Here is a 16,369-nt window from a genome sequence, read left to right as displayed (position 1 = left end):
AACGTAGATGATAGTCCGGCGCTAAGTCACGCTGTGACGTCATTCTCCTCACTCATCCCTCTGGCCAGCGCTTTATCATCTCGCGTTGTCGCAAGAAGAAAGGTGAGTCCAGACGACCTTGAACAACACGGGGGTCAGAGGTGCCGAACAGCGCAGTAAAAAATCCACCTGTAACTTTTGACCTCCCCCAATATAACTCCTAATAGACTGCTGTTGACCGGAAGCCTTACCGAGAACACAGTCGGTGAACACATGTTTTGTATATGTATTACATACTGTATTTGTATAAGCAAGCAAGCTAGAGAAAGGAAATGTTAAGTCGTAAGGAAGAGAGAGTACATGGACAGTATTATACTGTAATAATAAAAAATAAAACCCGCGTAGAAGTTTGACCCTGTAAGTTCAAACCTGTGTTTTCCTTCCTCCCTCCCTCCCTCCCTCCCTCCCTCCCTCCCTTCCTCCCTTCCTCCCTTCCTTCCTTCCTTCCTTCCTTCCTTCCTTCCTTCCTTCCTTCCTCTCTCCTGTTTATTTCTTCTTGAGACAGACACATAAACACAGAGTGCGAGCAGGGCAGGGGCAGAGACAGAGGGAAACAAAGAATCCGAAGCAGGCTCTAGGCTCCAAGCTGTCAGCACTGAGCCGGAACTGGGGCTTGAACTCACAAACTTGAAATCATGACCTGAAGTCAATCGCTTTACCGACTGAGCCATCCAGGCGCCCCTAAACCTATGTTTTTCAAGGGTCAACTGTACAATAAGATTTTGAGAGAGAGAGAGAGAGAGACCACATTCAGGTACCTTTTATTACAGTATGCTGTTATAATTGTTTTATTTTATTATTATTGTTGTTAATCTCTTACTGCGCCTAATTTAGAAATTAGACTTTATCCCAGGTTGTTATGTTTAGGGGAAAAAATGTGGTACATAGAGGGTTCAGTACCGTCCGTGGTTTCAGGCATCCTGGGGGCCTTGGAAACGACCCCTTATGGCTAAGGAGGGACTACTGTAGCGGTGTTTCAAAGCAGAGGCTCTAGACTAAGGTCATCTGAGTTCAAATCCTCGCTGTGCCTTTTATTAGCCTGTGGCCTGGCTGTAAATTTCATAACCTCACATGCTTCAGTGTCCTGCTAATAATAATACCCGTATCTTCAGGCTGTTGTGAGGCTTAAATGAGCTAACATAAACAAAGCTCTGAGAACCATTACTGGCCCTTTGTACTAATTGCAGCAATCCTGATCACAATTATCAAGGATTAAACCTTTATTTGTCTTCATCCAAAACTCATCTCTCACCACTTACACTATCTGGCCTTTGGGAAATGTTTGCTGTTCAGCTTCCAAGTCACTCAAACCTCGAATAAGGCGCTGGTCAACCATAACTCTTACCAAACTTTGAATAGTTATGTGATTTCTTATAAATGTACTCGCTCATTAAGAAGTATTGGAGTAATAAAGAGATGATGAAGGAGAATTCAGCTGTATTTAATACTGCATGTCAGACACTAGTCTAAGCACTTAACACACTATTTCCCCTTTAATGGCTGCATGAGGTTTTCAAAGTAGAAACTATTATTATCCTCATTTTGTTTTATATTTTTTAAGTTTATTTATTTATTTTGAGAGAGCGAGCGTGGGTGGGGGAGGGGCAGAGAGAGAGGGAGATTGAGAGGGAGTAAGAGAAAATCCCAAGCAGGCTCTGTGCTGTCCGTGTAGAGTCCAGGGCGGGGCTCAATCTCACGAACCGTGAGATCATGGCCTGAGCCAAAATCGAGTCGGATGCTTAGCCGACTGAGCCACCCAGGCGCCCCCATTATCCTCATTTTAAATGGAGGAAACTGAGGCACACAAGATTTAAGAAACTTGCCCAAGGTCATACAGCTGCTTAGCCATACTCTGTAGATCACTGCTCTGTTGATCTGAGAATGCCATAAACTTTCTATAGGAGTAGTCAGGTATCAATGAACTCATTTAAAAAGTTAAGTATTTACATAATGACATGTAACACTGTTCTTTAGCATTCTCAGGGATGCAGAATATACTCATAAGATATAATTCAAGCTATTTATGTTAATAAGGAATTCGTGCTATATGTATGTAAATAAGCTGTAATAATGTATTACGTATGAGTAGAAAAACACATGCAGGCAATACACTAAAACAGTAATAGCAGTTATTTCCATTTCGTGGGATCAGAGCTGGTTTCGTTTTCTTTTATAAGCTATTTCACATTTTTCAATTTTCTATCATAATTTTACTGCAGTGTTACTGTTATAAGAAAAAATACTAGAGAAAATTGTATAGTGCCACAATTTCCAAATGCTGATTGAAAACTAACAAATACCTGTCTTCAGTCCTGCTGAGTCTTTGTGACCCCCTCAGTGGCTCAGCTGTCTTTCAAAGCCAAGTTTTGGGCAAAAACTCTGTTTCTGAATGTCAAGGTTATTTCCACATTTAATCTCATATTGGGACAGACTTCATGGATCTGATCTTCCACTTTCTGCTGTGAAACGGCAAAGCCACTTCTTTGTGTTGCTCTTTGAGAATGCTAATGGCCCGTGTGTGGGAGGTGTCATACGAGGCTAGGGGAAGGCACTTTCTTTGGGCAAGTGACAATGTCAGAGCAACAGAATGTCCTGGTTCAATCTGTGGGCAAAAGACTTCCTGCATGAATTTGAGATTGATGACGGATGGCAGGAGATGTGGGGAGTTGGGCTGGGCAGTCAAGTTTTGGTCAGGAAGGGAAACTTTGGGGGTGCCTGGGTGGTTTAGTTGGATAAGCTTCAGAGTCTTGGTTTTGGCTCCATTCATGATCCCAGGGTCATGGGATTGAGCCCCAAGTCGGCCTCCTCACTGGGTGTGGAGCCTGCTTAGTATTCTGTCTCTTTCCCTCTGCCTGTAGCCTTTGCTCACGTGTGCACATGCACGTGCTCTCTCTCTCTCTCTCTCTCTCTCTCAAAAAAAAAAAAAGGTAAATTTGGAGAAATGTTCTGAGATGGGAGAGTGATGCCGGGGAGCTAGGTTTGTGAGGGAAGGAGACAGGTCTGGGTAGACTCCAGGGTAGCAAGGTTATCCGGGGTGCTCCATAAAGGACCTGGAAGTGTTTGGTAGGCTCCTGGTCATACCCCTGGGAAACCCAGCATAAGGCCCGGCAGGGAAGAGGCGAAGACACTGTCTTGACTGTAACAGATGTGAACTGTGGTTATGGACAGAGCAGGGAATTTGAGTCTCTGAGACTTTCCCTTTCCCTGCCAGTCACATGGTCCTGGTGCAGACAAGCCAACGGAGATCATAGCCATCCATCCACCAGCTCAGTTCTCCCCATCCTTAGCACCTGCTGTTCCCACAATCCAAGGCAAGATTCACACTGTCTTCCTCTTCCTCTCTCCTCCCTCTCCAGGCTCTGACTGTTCTGAGGCTTTTCTGAGTCTGTCTGGCTATTTGTTTTGTGTTGTTTTTTAATGTGAAATTTATTGTCAAATTGGTTTCCATACAACACCCAATGCTCATCCCAACATGTCTGGCTATTTGTTTTAACCATATCACACATTTTCTTTGAACAACCCTGCCTCTGCAAAAGAACAGGGAGAGGAGTAGGGCGGATTGAGAAACGTGAAGGAAAAACGGTCAGAATTTGGCAGAAGCCAGGACTTGGGGAGAGACGTGAGTTAAGATGACCTGGAGGTTTTTCTGTTAGATGAGTAGCTGGGGCCTTAGGTAGCCATATGGTCATCCGAGGCCTTGCTTCTTTCTGTTCTCACCTTAGGGGCACACACTGGTTCATCCATAGCTGCAGGGTCTGGCCTCTGGGCCCACCTGCTGGTGGTTGACAAGAGTCTGGGCATTTGGTAGAGAGAAGTTCTCTACAGAACTTTTCATACAGTGAATGACTTTCTTACTCACCTCTACTCACACACAGTGAAATTTCTCAGTATTGCAGGTGACAATGTTTCAGGAAATAAATGACAAAACTAAGATTTATATGGCCTGATTTGGAACCTGGGTATTTTCCCTCTCTCGGAGTCAGGCATTCGTGTCCGAAATGGGTGATCTACCGAACAAAGATTGACAGGCGCTGGGCCTTGGTGCCCCGCCACAGTGTGCCATTTAAGTTGACTGAGCAAATTAGCTCACGGGGCATCCCAGAAGGTCTGCTTTGGCTGACCTACCGAGACTATAGGGAATTGATTGCACTATTCTGTCTACTTGTGTGTATGTTTGAAAGTTTCCAGGTTAGAAAGTTCGAATTTTCCCTTGCAGAATGGCCGCAAGCCCTTTGGAGATGGGGCTTAGGGCAAGTCGAGTTGGAGATAGCTTTAGTTGGGGTTTAGTGGGATACATTTGTGTTCTTTTGTAGTTTCTTTTGTGTCTAGTAGAGTTCTCTCTATCCCTCTGGGGCAGGCATGGCTTTGAAAAATACCCCCGCTGCCTAACGTGCTGACTTAACGGGCATCAAGACGCACAGGTGTTGTTCAGAAGTCAAATCATGATATTAATGTGTCTGTCCCCTGGCACAGAGCACCAGTACATGAGAGTCAAAGAGAAGGTTTGAGAAGCAGTCGGTGCAAAATCCTCCTTTTCATCAGATGGGTAAAATCATATTCTCTTTTTGTAATATTTGATTCTTTGATACCTTATTAAAATTGGAAGTTCTCTCTTATCAGGAATATAAGAGAACGCAATTATACATGTACTGTATATTTTAAATCTTTTTAAACATAAGGATTGTTTGAAATCAAATTTAGAAGATTGTTTTTTTATTAAAAAAAAAAAACCTATTTGTTTAATATATTCAACACAAGGACTCAACCAGAGACTTAATTTCAAAAATGACAGCACAGCTTAAGATACAGAGTCCTAGACAGAAATGAAGGAAAGGACAGACTATCTACAGAGGAAATAAAAAGACAATACAAGGAGAGAGGCTAGAGAGTCAGGGTTCTTGGCTAGAGACCTGCTTTGAGTAGGTTTCTTGCAGGTATTTCTTTAAAAAATTTTTTTTGAAGTTTATTTATTTTGAGAGAGAGAGAGAGAAACAGAGCACATGAGCAAGGGAGGGGAAGAGAGAGAGAATCCCAAGCAGACTCCATTGCTGTCAGCACAGAGCCCAACATGGGGCTCGAACTTGAGCGATGAGATTGTGACCTGAACCAAAGTCAGGAGCCTGCTGCTTAACCAGCTGAGCCACCCAGGTGCCACTCTTGCAGGAATTTCTTAAAGGCTGTAGGGTCTTTCCAGAGCTTGGCAGCACGGGTGTTCAAAGGGCTCTCGGTGTTGGCTTTTCCCAGCAGGCTCTCGATGGACAGCAGGGTGGTCTATCAGGATGTCCAGGCAGATGCTACCCTGGGTGTCCACACTGGGTGGTAGCAGGGCGTGAGGAACTTGACCATGGGTGCATCGTAAGGATAGCCACTGGCAGACTCCAGGCAGAGCTTATACCTCAGGTCTTCATATACTGTGTCAACTGCCCCGTGAATGGTCCCCAACCATTTGAAAAGGTTGTCTGATTCAGGGAGGGCAGAAATCCCTTTGTCACCCGACGTCATGAGGGTCATCACCTCCTGCTGTAGCGTCTTGCCCACGGGGCCCCGGGTGGTGACCCCACTGGGCTCAGCAAAGTTGTGGGTGGTGGCGACACTGGCAGTGGCTGGGTCTCAGTTCTGGGAAGCCATCCAGGTGGCACCAGCAGGGAGATGTAAACTCAGCACGACTACAGCCCAGATTTAGAAGGTTCTCTTTTTGTGGAGCCCAGACTTCTAACAGGATTACAAACACCAAAGAAGCCTGTTTGTGAATACACAGATTTTATGCATTTTATGCATACAAACTAAAAATAATTTAAAAACTGAGATCAGTCATCCTAGAAGGAAGAATGATTATTTTTCTATTTTCTCTGTAGAAAGTAACAGTATAAAATAATTGTAATATGAAAGGCTGATCAAAAAGTAAGCAGCCAAAAAATGTACAGGTAGAAGTATTATAGGGGTATATTAACAGTGAAATAATTTAAAATGTGATTCATTGTATTTTCCAGCCTTTAAAAATTGTAATTTGATGTAACCTCTTTTCCCATTCTAAATGTATATTTATTTTTATATTTAATTTTTATTTATAATATTATATTCCTTCTCTTTAAGAACCCCCTCCGTTCCCGTCCCCATTGTATAAATGTCAGGTGCTACAGTGGCCAGTCCTGCTTAGTTTCCTTCACTGATGCCTCCTTTTGTCTCTGATTTCCAAACTTTGGAGAGCCCCAGGGCTCAGTTCTTAGACTTTTCCTTGTCTGGATTAACTCCCCAGATATATGGGTAGTCAGGGTTTAACCAGAGAAGCAGAACCACAATGGAATTGGGATTTATTGTTGGGATAAGACCTTATACCATTGGGAAGGAAGGTCTGACATGGGGCAGGAAGAGATCTGAGCAGAATTCCTGAGTAGGAAGCACTGGGGTGACGGACAGAGTTGGGACTCCCAGAGGCACATCCACCTGCTACTGTGGGACTACAGCAGAGAGATGGAGAAGTCTAGGGAAGGCCGTTGCCTCTGAGTCTGGTGGTGGGCTCGGGGCCACTGTTGGCCAAGAGGGCCACCAGTTGGGAAGAGGAGCTGGATGAGAGGGGAGAGAAGAGCTGGAGCCACCAGTGCCTAAGTGTCTGTCTCTGTCCGCATCTATTCAAACACCGTCAGGGAGTAATGGTGGCTGCTTCACTCCCGCCTCCCAGATTCATGCACATCTCTTTTTTGGTCAGTCTTAATATGGAACCATACAAGAAAAAAGATTCTGGAATATACTTCTGTTTGGCCAAGAGGGCACAGTTCAAAAGCACGTGCTAGGTAATCTCACTTTGTCTTGTGGCTTTAATTCCACACATACTCTGATGATTCACAAATTTCTAATCCCTGTCTGGCCTTCTCTGGAATCCAGATTTATGTCTAACTCCCTCCTCAAGCCACCACTTAGATATTTAATAGATGTTTCAAACCTAACATATAAGAAAAATGAGCTCCTAATCTGCTTTCCTGAGACCTGTTCTTTCCAGAATCTTCCTCTGGTGCTCTGGCTAAAAATCTCGGGATTGTACTTTACTCCTCTCTGTCCCACCCAACAAGTGATTGATCAGAAAATCCCATTGGCTCTTCCTTCAAGAAATATCCATGACTTACTACTTCTACTGTAGAAGCCCCCCCTTCCAAAAGATTCATACCCGAACCCCTAGACTCTGTGAATATTACCCAAAATGGCTTTAAAAAGGGGGTCTGGAGCATTGATAAAATTAATGATCTTGAAATGGGGAGATCATCCACATGAGACCTAAATACAATCACATGTATCCTTAAGGGGGAGGCAGAGGGAGATTTGGGATCTCCCCCAGAGGAGAAGGGGGATATGAAGATGGAGAAGAGAGAGGTGAGAAGATGTCAGCCTGGAAGATTGGAAAGATGTGGCCACAAGTCAAGGAATGGCACAGCTACCAGAAGCGCTCAGAGGCAAGAAGTGGAGTCTAGAGAACACACAGCCTTGCTAACACCTGGCTTGTGGTCCAGTGATACTGACTTTGGTCTTCTGGACTCCAGAACTGCGACAGAGGAAGTTTCTGTTGTCTCGAACACCCAGGTGTGTGATAATTTGTTACAGCAGCCACCAAAACCAGTTTACCACTTCCTCTCTGACAGCCATGTTGCAGAGTGCCACAGAGTGTCTGGATTATTCCAGTAGCCTCCTGTCTCACTGACCACTCTGCTTCTACCATTGTCCCACTCACTGTGGTCTAATCTCCTCACAGCAGCCACAGTGTACCTTTAAAAATGTAATTCATCTTTTGAAACCCTTCCATTGTTTCCCTTCTCAGAGTACAATATACTGTTTTCATAATCAACTTACAGAGCTCTATTGAACTTGGTCCCTTTTTACCTGTCTGACTTTCTCTCTGACATTCCACTTTCATACCATTAGCTTCCTTGATGTTCCTTGAGCATACAAAGTGTGTCCCTGCCTCAGGACTCTTGCACTTGCTCTTCCATCTACTTAGATTGACCTCCTGCCTCCCATAGCCACCTGGCTTACTTCTTCACTTGATAGATGAGACCTTCTCTGTCCACTCTTTTAAAAATACCAGCCATCCAACCTCACCCTCACATTGTATGCTTTTCCTTTCTTACTTCATCCACAACCATATCAAAGTCTGACATACCTATTCTTGTTTAGTTGTTTAATTCTTCACCCTCCCCCATTAAAATGTGAGCTCTGTGAGGGCAGGGGTATCTGTCTGGATTTTTTTTTTTTTTTCTACCAGCATTGTATCCCCGATACCTAGAAAGGGCTATGATGCATAATGGATACTGAATAGTATTTACTGAAGGAATGAATTATCCAAGAATGCTCAGTTAGTTTTACATCACATTTTACTTCATTAAAAGTTCTTGCACTGGGGCGCCTGGGTGGCGCAGTCGGTTAAGCGTCCGACTTCAGCCAGGTCACGATCTCGCGGTCCGTGAGTTCGAGCCCCACGTCAGGCTCTGGGCTGATGGCTCAGAGCCTGGAGCCTGTTTCCGATTCTGTGTCTCCCTCTCTCTCTGCCCCTCCCCCGTTCATGCTCTGTCTCTCTCTGTCCCAAAAATAAATAAACGTTGAAAAAAAAAATTTAAAAAAAAAAAAAAAAGTTCTTGCACTGAGTTGTAATAAGCAGTCACCCACCTCATTCCTTGGTTTCATTAATATTCTCTGGAGATGGTAATGCTTCCACTTTTCCAGATGTCACTCTGGTCAGCAGCTGAACCATATGTTGGATTCAGTCATAATGTAAATGGGACTACCATGCATTGTAGAAAGGAAGGCCTTCCCCCCATTTCTGTGTCCTCCTCATTCCCCTGGTTTAAACTGGAAGGAAGGGCTTCGGTGGGAATTTGGTATTCCTTTAAGGGGTTTTCCCAATCCAACAGTCTGATCCCGGCTGTGGGTTTAATAAGCACCATTCAGCGCATCTATCTGCCTCTTCCAATTCTCCCTCCCCCAGTCACTTCCTGTCACAGCAACCCTTTCAAAATTAAACTCCAATTCTAAAACAAATGAAGCAAAGGCAGGAAGGGGGGATGAATCACAGCATATGGGAACAGTTTTGTTTGAAAGCATGATCAGCATTCTTTGCAAACAAGCTGTGACCATATGTGGCAGGGTGGGTATAGACTGAGTTTTAAAATACAAGTGATAAACTGTGATAAGTGTCTGAGTTAGAAAGCTCATTAATGATTGGTTTGATAGTAAGAAGTGATACCTTGAAAGAAGTCTCTCTCTCTCTCTCTCTCTCTAAGGAGATAGATATTTCTGTGCCTTTTTATATATTGAAAGATTGCAAAGAGGTGGCCTGTAGTGAGTTAAAATTCTTGCCATGTATTAGCAGAGAAGCCATGGACAATTCGTTAGGACTTGGCTAAAACCAAGGTCACTTGAATTCAAATTTATTGATATACCAACAGAAGTTATTTTGAGAACCAGGTCTGTTGCCTCTAGGTGCTCATCCCTAAGGAAGAGAGAAAAGAGACGTAAAAGATGTGTATGTGTTTCTTTTATTGATTGATTCATTTTAATAAATATTTTTGAGTTCGGACCAAAAGCCAGGCACAGGGTTAAGCCCTAGATATTTGGTGAAGAGCAAAGATCCTGGGTATTGTATGGTAAGCAAAAATCATCACAGTTCCTGCCTTCATGAAGCTTACAGTCTAGAGGGAACATAGTAATCAAATAATCGCACAAACAAATGAAAAATAACAACTGTGGTTTGGGTTACCAAGGAGAACAACAGTATGGGTTCTATGAGAGACTCTGATGGGAAGCCTGACCTGGTCTGAGAAGTCAATAATGATGGTTGACTTACAGCTGAGAGACAGGTTATTTAAGAGGGGACAGGGGTGTGCTCAGAATTCAGGGCAGAAAGGGAGATGTGCACAGTTGCCCTGGGACGGGGGGGTTGCAATGTATTCAAGGAGCTATAACAAGTACAGTGAAGGACCATGAATCTGGAGCTTGAAAGTAAGAAGTCAAGAGACAGAAAAAAAGAGGTAGGAAGGGGCATGACTACCCAGTGCCTTGTGGGTTATGTTAAGGATTTTGATTTCATTCTCAAGAAGCCATTGGGAAGGGGGTTGGGGCAGCTAATCAAGAGCACAGCGCCCCCCCCCCAGCTCTCTCTATAGCCCTCCCCCTAACCTTTCTCTTATGCCCCCCTCCCCAGCCGAGCTCTCTCTTATACGCCTCTGTTTTGGGTCACAGACAATGTGCTGTAGGGAGGTACAAGGGGTTAAAAAAAAAAAAAAAAAAAGGTGAACCAGAAACTTACTGATCTCCTCTCATAAGGCTTACAGTCTAGGATGCAACATGCGAGATAAAGATAGTCCATTAATAAATACTTTCAATTTACATAATGTAACAAAAGAACAACATAGGAGTCTCTGAGATCAAATGACAGTGGTCCTCTCCTTGGGTAGAACTAACTGGAGAACCTCAGGGAAGCTTTCTTCTGAAGGTTAGGTTGACTAAGTGTTATTGATATGATTATTGGAAATTTCAATTCGCCTTGTGTCTTCTACTCCCAATCCCTGTTTCGTTAGGTGACCTTGACTTTCATGCTTTCTCCCTCTGTATATAAATGGCAGGGAGTAGGTAGCAAATCGCTTGTGTTTCTGGAAAATGCAAAAGCCCATTTATTCTGAGTGCCAACTCTGGGACATACACGGTGGTAAATGAAACAATAAACTATCAGATCATTGGGCAGCTCTGATTTTGTTCTGTCTATATATAATCCACCAGGAGGGTAGTAGTATTGATATTTCTAAATTAACACCCTTTTCCTTACTAAACCAATTACTTCCAACATGTTACAGTTCATCACCTCAAAATAGTTTTTTTTTTTTCCAATCAGTCGAAGACAGAAAATCCATAAGCAGTTTATCAGTGTGTGATGCTGTTTGCATTTCAGTGCTGCTCCCAATTTGGATTTTCATCATTCTTTGTACTCTTAGCCCAATCCCTTCACAAATTAATGTATTTGTGTGAAAACAAGCAGCAATTCTTGTTTATAAACGTAGTCTGGAAATCAGCCAGAGCGTACTCACTAGAAACTTCGGGTGTGGTTGATTGTTCCTGAAGATAAAGCTCAATATTGTTTTTCTTCTAAATTGACCTAGCCCTTTCCTGAAACATACCAGCCTTGGCCTACGATGGAATTGTATGTGGTAATCCACAAGCAGCTATTGAGCATGGTTTGAATTCTATCTGAACCACTTGCCGTATCAGCTTAATGTACTTGATAATTCTGATTTAATTCTGTATCAATCATTTAACAGTATATATCTGGGACAAGTTACTTAAATTCTCTGAGTTTCCCTTTTATCTTTAGTAAAGTAGCAATAGTTACATCTGCTTTGCCCTTTTGGTCTAGTTGTGAAATTAAATGAGAAAGTATTTGTGATTATTCTTTGTAAACTCAGTATTTATGTGTAGGATGCCATTCTTACTACACGTGGTAGAATTGCATCACTGACCCCTAGTTCTTCACCCCGTCCTGTAAGTAAGCCCTTGGATGTGTGAATTTGCAAGTCCCTTTCTCAAGAGGGAGGGTATATCTCCCTGCCTCTTGACTTTAGTTTGGATGTATCACTTGCTTTGGCCCACAGAATATGGTAAAAGTGACAGGATGCGGCTCTGAGCCGAGGTCTAAAGAAGCCAAATATGTTTCTGCTTGTTTTTGTGTGCTGTGCCAAGTTCCATGAGAAGAACACATCTCTGGTCCCAAGAAGATGAGAGGCGTGTGGAAGAAAGCCACTCCAGTCTAGCTATCCCAGCTCAGCCCGGCCTATACCGGCTGACTCCCAGCTGACCTGCAGATACGTGGGTAAGTCCAGCCCAGGTCGGCAGAACACCCAGGCGAACCATGCGAATTAAATAAATGTGTATTGTTATGTAGCACTGACGTTTTGGTGTCATTTTGAGTGTAGCATTATTGTAGTCATAACTGACTGATCTGTCACCCATCAACCATCCACCTATCCAGCTCCTTAAACGTCCTTTGGTTCACTAAGACTGAGGTATCTTCAAGGGAAAAAGACAAGAGACTTCAGTTTTGAGTAGATTTTTCCTTCTCTCCCTTCTCTTTTCTTCTTTTCCCTCTCTTTACCTAATTTCAAAAGTAAATTGTTCAAGAGTTGCAAATATGAAATTTTCCACATAGCACTCCAAATAGACTGAATAGAAGGCTCAGTAGAGATCTAACAAATAATGTTTTAGTGAAAATGTTTACTTCTAACTGGTATGTAGATGAGGAATCTCTTAGGATCACATGCTCTCTTGTTTATTGTCTGATTTATAAATAAGACTGATCCACAAGTGTATGCAAAAGGTGGAGACAGGGCCTGAAATTTCACTAAGAGCCTTAGTGTGCCACTTAGATTTGGGAGTCTTTTAGGACACCTATATGATGAGCTAACAATTCAAATTTTTTTTTTCAACATGTATTTATTTTTGGGACAGAGAGAGACAGAGCATGAATGGGGGAGGGGCAGAGAGAGAGGGAGACACAGAATCGGAAGCAGGCTCCAGGCTCCGAGCCATCAGCCCAGAGCCCGACGCGGGGCTCGAACTCACGGACCGCGAGATCGTGACCTGGCTGAAGTCGGACGCTTAACTGACTGCGCCACCCAGGCGCCCCTATGAGCTAACAATTCAATGTAACACACACATATTGAGTGTATACCACGCATGAGGCATAGTGTAAGGTCCTGGGGAAATAGAAATGAACAAGACATAGTAGCTCCCTCTTAATGATCCAGTAAGGGAAATGAAATGCAAATTACTCATGATACTGTATCTATTAATTCTGTAACACGCTTTTTTTGTACTTTGGAAATCAAGATGGCGTGTCATAGTTTAGTTGATAGTGGCTTTTTCATTCTTTGTGGTATAGAGGATAATGATGCAGATTATACTTGATAACTCTTTTAGAGCCACGAAAATACAGAGGTAAGTTACTATGAGAACAGCATATATACTGTGTCATAGGATCAAAAAGCAAGGAGGGATTGCTTCTCCCAGATAACCCGGAGAGAGACTTCATAGAGGAAGAAACATTTATAGAAGATGGATTTCAACAAGAAAAAGTGCTAGAATAAAGACCACTGTAGGTCAATTGGTTCCTAAACTTTCTATCACCGAGGGGTACTTTTATTGCCTGTCTCTTTCCCTGTCCCATGTTTTTACAACGATTTTGTCATTATAGATAAATTTACATTTATCAAGAGATACTTCACTTCTCAACTTGATAGCAAAAGCCATACATTACTGTAATCAGAATTTCTAATCAGATGAGATACTCCGTACTCTCCTACTGAATTAGCATTTTTGGCCAAAAGCCAAGAAATTTAATATTTTAGTTTGTACTAGGGTTTTTGAAATATTGACAAGCACTCATCCTAGATGGGAAAGCCATTCTACATGAAAAATGCATCATAAGAAAATAAATAGACATGGGACCCACAGGTTGTGATCCTTAATATGGTTTGCCTAGTGCTTTGTGCAAAAGAGGAAAGAGTAGAAGAGGTGAGACAGGAAGCAAGAGAGGTCCAGCTTGCAGAGTCTTGAACGTCATCCTTAGGAATTTAGACTTTTATTGTAGCTATCACTGAAAAAAATCATTCGCTTGAATATGAAAGGACATATAGTTTGAATTTGGTTACCAAAAAAAGAAGAAGAACTCATCTATATCATAACCACAAGAAGTAGATCCCGGATGCCTAAATTGCTACCAAAAGGACACAGACATGCCACAGCCTGTGTGTTCACCTATAGCACGGCAGCTGCCACTAAGTGTAGGAGTGTGTAAGCTTCGCCATCAGTTCTCTGTTTCTGATGTGAGGATTCCAAGCAGAGTATTGCATAATAGTAAGAGTTTAACTTCTGGAGTTAAACCACCTAGGTGCATGTTCCAATTCCACTGCGTGGCCTTAGGTAAGTTATTGAAGACCTTTGACCTTCAGTTTTCTTATTTATAAGTGGAGACAATGATGTTATCAATATTAGAAGCTATTTGTAAAAATGACATAATTTTTGTCAGTTGTCTGATGCATAGTTAGCAAGACTTAACAATTAGTTTCTTTTAGAACTTGCTTGGAAATCCAAATGTCAAAAGACTGGGTGATGGCATAGAGCAATAAATTCAATCTTCTCTCTTCCCATCATCTCCTAAGATGCCAAACTGGCTGGTAATCAAAACCCTAAGGAGAAAACATATGCTCCAGACACCAGCTTCATCTTGGCAATGGTCTGCATTTAACTTGACAGTAAATAGGAGGTGACAGCTGAATCTGGTGTGGAGATTCCAGAAGGGTGGTTTTCTTGGAGGACGTTAACGGGAAGCTCACCTATTGCAAATAATTATCATTGCAAATACATGAGAGCAGAGGATACAGGATTTTACAGAAGAAAATTCTGGAATCCCTGGACAGGGTTGAAGTGAAGTGGGAAATAATGTTGATGGAATACGTCCTGTTGATGAGACCATGGCTGCCATCACCACCTCCGTTCCACAAGTTTCTTTAGAAATTCCTTTTAATCAGCCATGTCTGAAAGTGGCACTGCAGAAAATGTTTTTCCCCACAAATGTGCTTAAATATATACTGGACAGTAATAATTAACCTTTATCTTTGTCATGTATTTGTGGAGTGTTCGAAGTGCTTTCACATTTACAATTCCGTGTTTTTCACAATGACCTTTTGAGGAAAAGTGCGGCATTATTATCCCCCTTTTCCCTATGAGGAATCTAAAATGGTAAATGGCACAGGGAACCTACCTAATGTTCATGGTTAGTAAGTGAAAAAGACTCCCTTGCGACTTAAATTTGCATCTCCTTTGTCCTTATCTTTATGTGAAGATTTCTATTATTTTCCCATTAGGCAATGATAGTCATGATCCGTCCCCTTTTTGGAGAATTTCCTCCCATAATAATTATATTTTCTTACGCAACAGTTTTATGTCAGCCCTTGCCGCTTTGAGGGTCACAAGAGACTAACATTCGCTGTTGCATCCTGCATAGTTTTGGGAGGATGTTATGGAAAATTGGCAGCCTATCATTTCCTTCTTCCGGTTTGATCCCAGGCTTTCAGAAGATTGGAGACTTGAACTTATCTGTGTAAGTTAGGTGAGGGTTGAATTACTGAACACCTGGTCAGAGTAAGACTTCATTTATCTTTTCATACCTTAAGTCTGTTCACCTTCTAATCTTTTCTGAATAGGACATCAACTGTAACACGATGGATTCCCTTCCTTTTTCTTTCTGGGGTCAAATATAGTAAAATCCACTGTCCTTCACAAGAAGAAACTCTCTTCTCTGGCTCAGAGACTTTCACATTCCTTCCATGTTACTCAGCATTTTACAGACATTTTGAGGCATAAAACACCCCCACCCCATGTCCCCCCCCCCCACCTCATTTGAAACAGGAAATTGCCTCTGAGAAATTCTTGGGTGAAGAAAAACAATGGAATGAAATCCTATGTAAGACATCTCATGAAAGTTACAATAGCTTTTTGTAAAAACCCCAGTGTTCTCATCCTTTTACTAGTAGTTCTAGTCACACATAAACAGCATTTTATTAGTAATTATGTCAATGGTTGTTAAAATCACCTCTTCGACGGTTTCAAAGGGACTGGTTTGGTTATCTCCATAATAGACCATCCCCAAATTGACTTGACTTGTAACAGCATTTGTCCATTTGCTTATGATTTTGCAATTTGGGGAGGCCAAAGAAGTAATTTGGGTGATTCTACTCATCTCTCTCAGAGTCTGTCATGCAGCTGCAGTGGTTTGGAGGCTTAAGTGGGGCAGGAATGTTCAAGACGGTTTCTGTGCAAAGCTGAAAAGTATCTCCCAAATTTCACATTTACCCAGAACCTCAGAATGTGATGTTATTTGGAAAGGGGTCTTTGCAGATGTGATTAGCTAAGATGAAATCATGCTGGGGTAGAATGGGCCCTAATTCAACATGACCGGCATCCTGACAGGGAGAAAAAAGGAAGAACACCATGTAACAAGAGACAGATACTAGAGTGACGTCACTGTAAGCCCAGAAACACCAAGAATTGTTGGGAACCACCAGAAGCTGGAAGAAGCAAGGAACACACTCTCCCTCAGAACCTGCAGAAGGAACCAGCCCTGCCTACACACCTTGATTTTGGACTTGTAGCCTCCAGAAGTATGAGTGAATAAATTTTCTATTGTTTTAAGCCACCCAGTTTGTAATAGTTTGTTATAGCAGCCCTAGGAAACGAGGACAGATTTACTTGCCTTGGCTGGGATGGCTGGAACAGCTGGGGACTGACCAGTCCTCCT

At 42.5% G+C, this 16,369-nt stretch overlaps 1 long non-coding RNA gene and 1 pseudogene across 2 annotated transcripts; one reads left to right on the top strand and one right to left on the bottom strand.

Moving 5' to 3' along the window:
* Positions 1-24: 24 nt before the first annotated feature.
* On the top strand, positions 25-16,250 carry LOC147575664 (uncharacterized). Of its 2 annotated transcripts, none has more exons than XR_015242765.1 (3): positions 25-102; positions 11,755-11,884; positions 16,042-16,250. It is a non-coding gene; the product is annotated as an uncharacterized LOC147575664 (long non-coding RNA). The 2 variants fall into 2 exon arrangements; XR_015242766.1 differs by lacking the exon at positions 25-102 and adding an exon at positions 565-793.
* LOC112868349 (ubiquitin-conjugating enzyme E2 C-like) lies at positions 4,929-5,667 on the bottom strand (annotated as a pseudogene).
* Positions 16,251-16,369: the final 119 nt, after the last annotated feature.

This window comes from Puma concolor, chromosome D3 (genome assembly GCF_028749965.1).
Source record: "Puma concolor isolate L17-30 chromosome D3, mPumCon1.1.hap2, whole genome shotgun sequence".
NCBI lineage: Eukaryota > Metazoa > Chordata > Mammalia > Carnivora > Felidae > Puma > Puma concolor.
The sequence above is the reverse complement of the archived record's forward strand: the minus strand, read 5'-3'. Positions and strand labels throughout refer to the sequence as shown.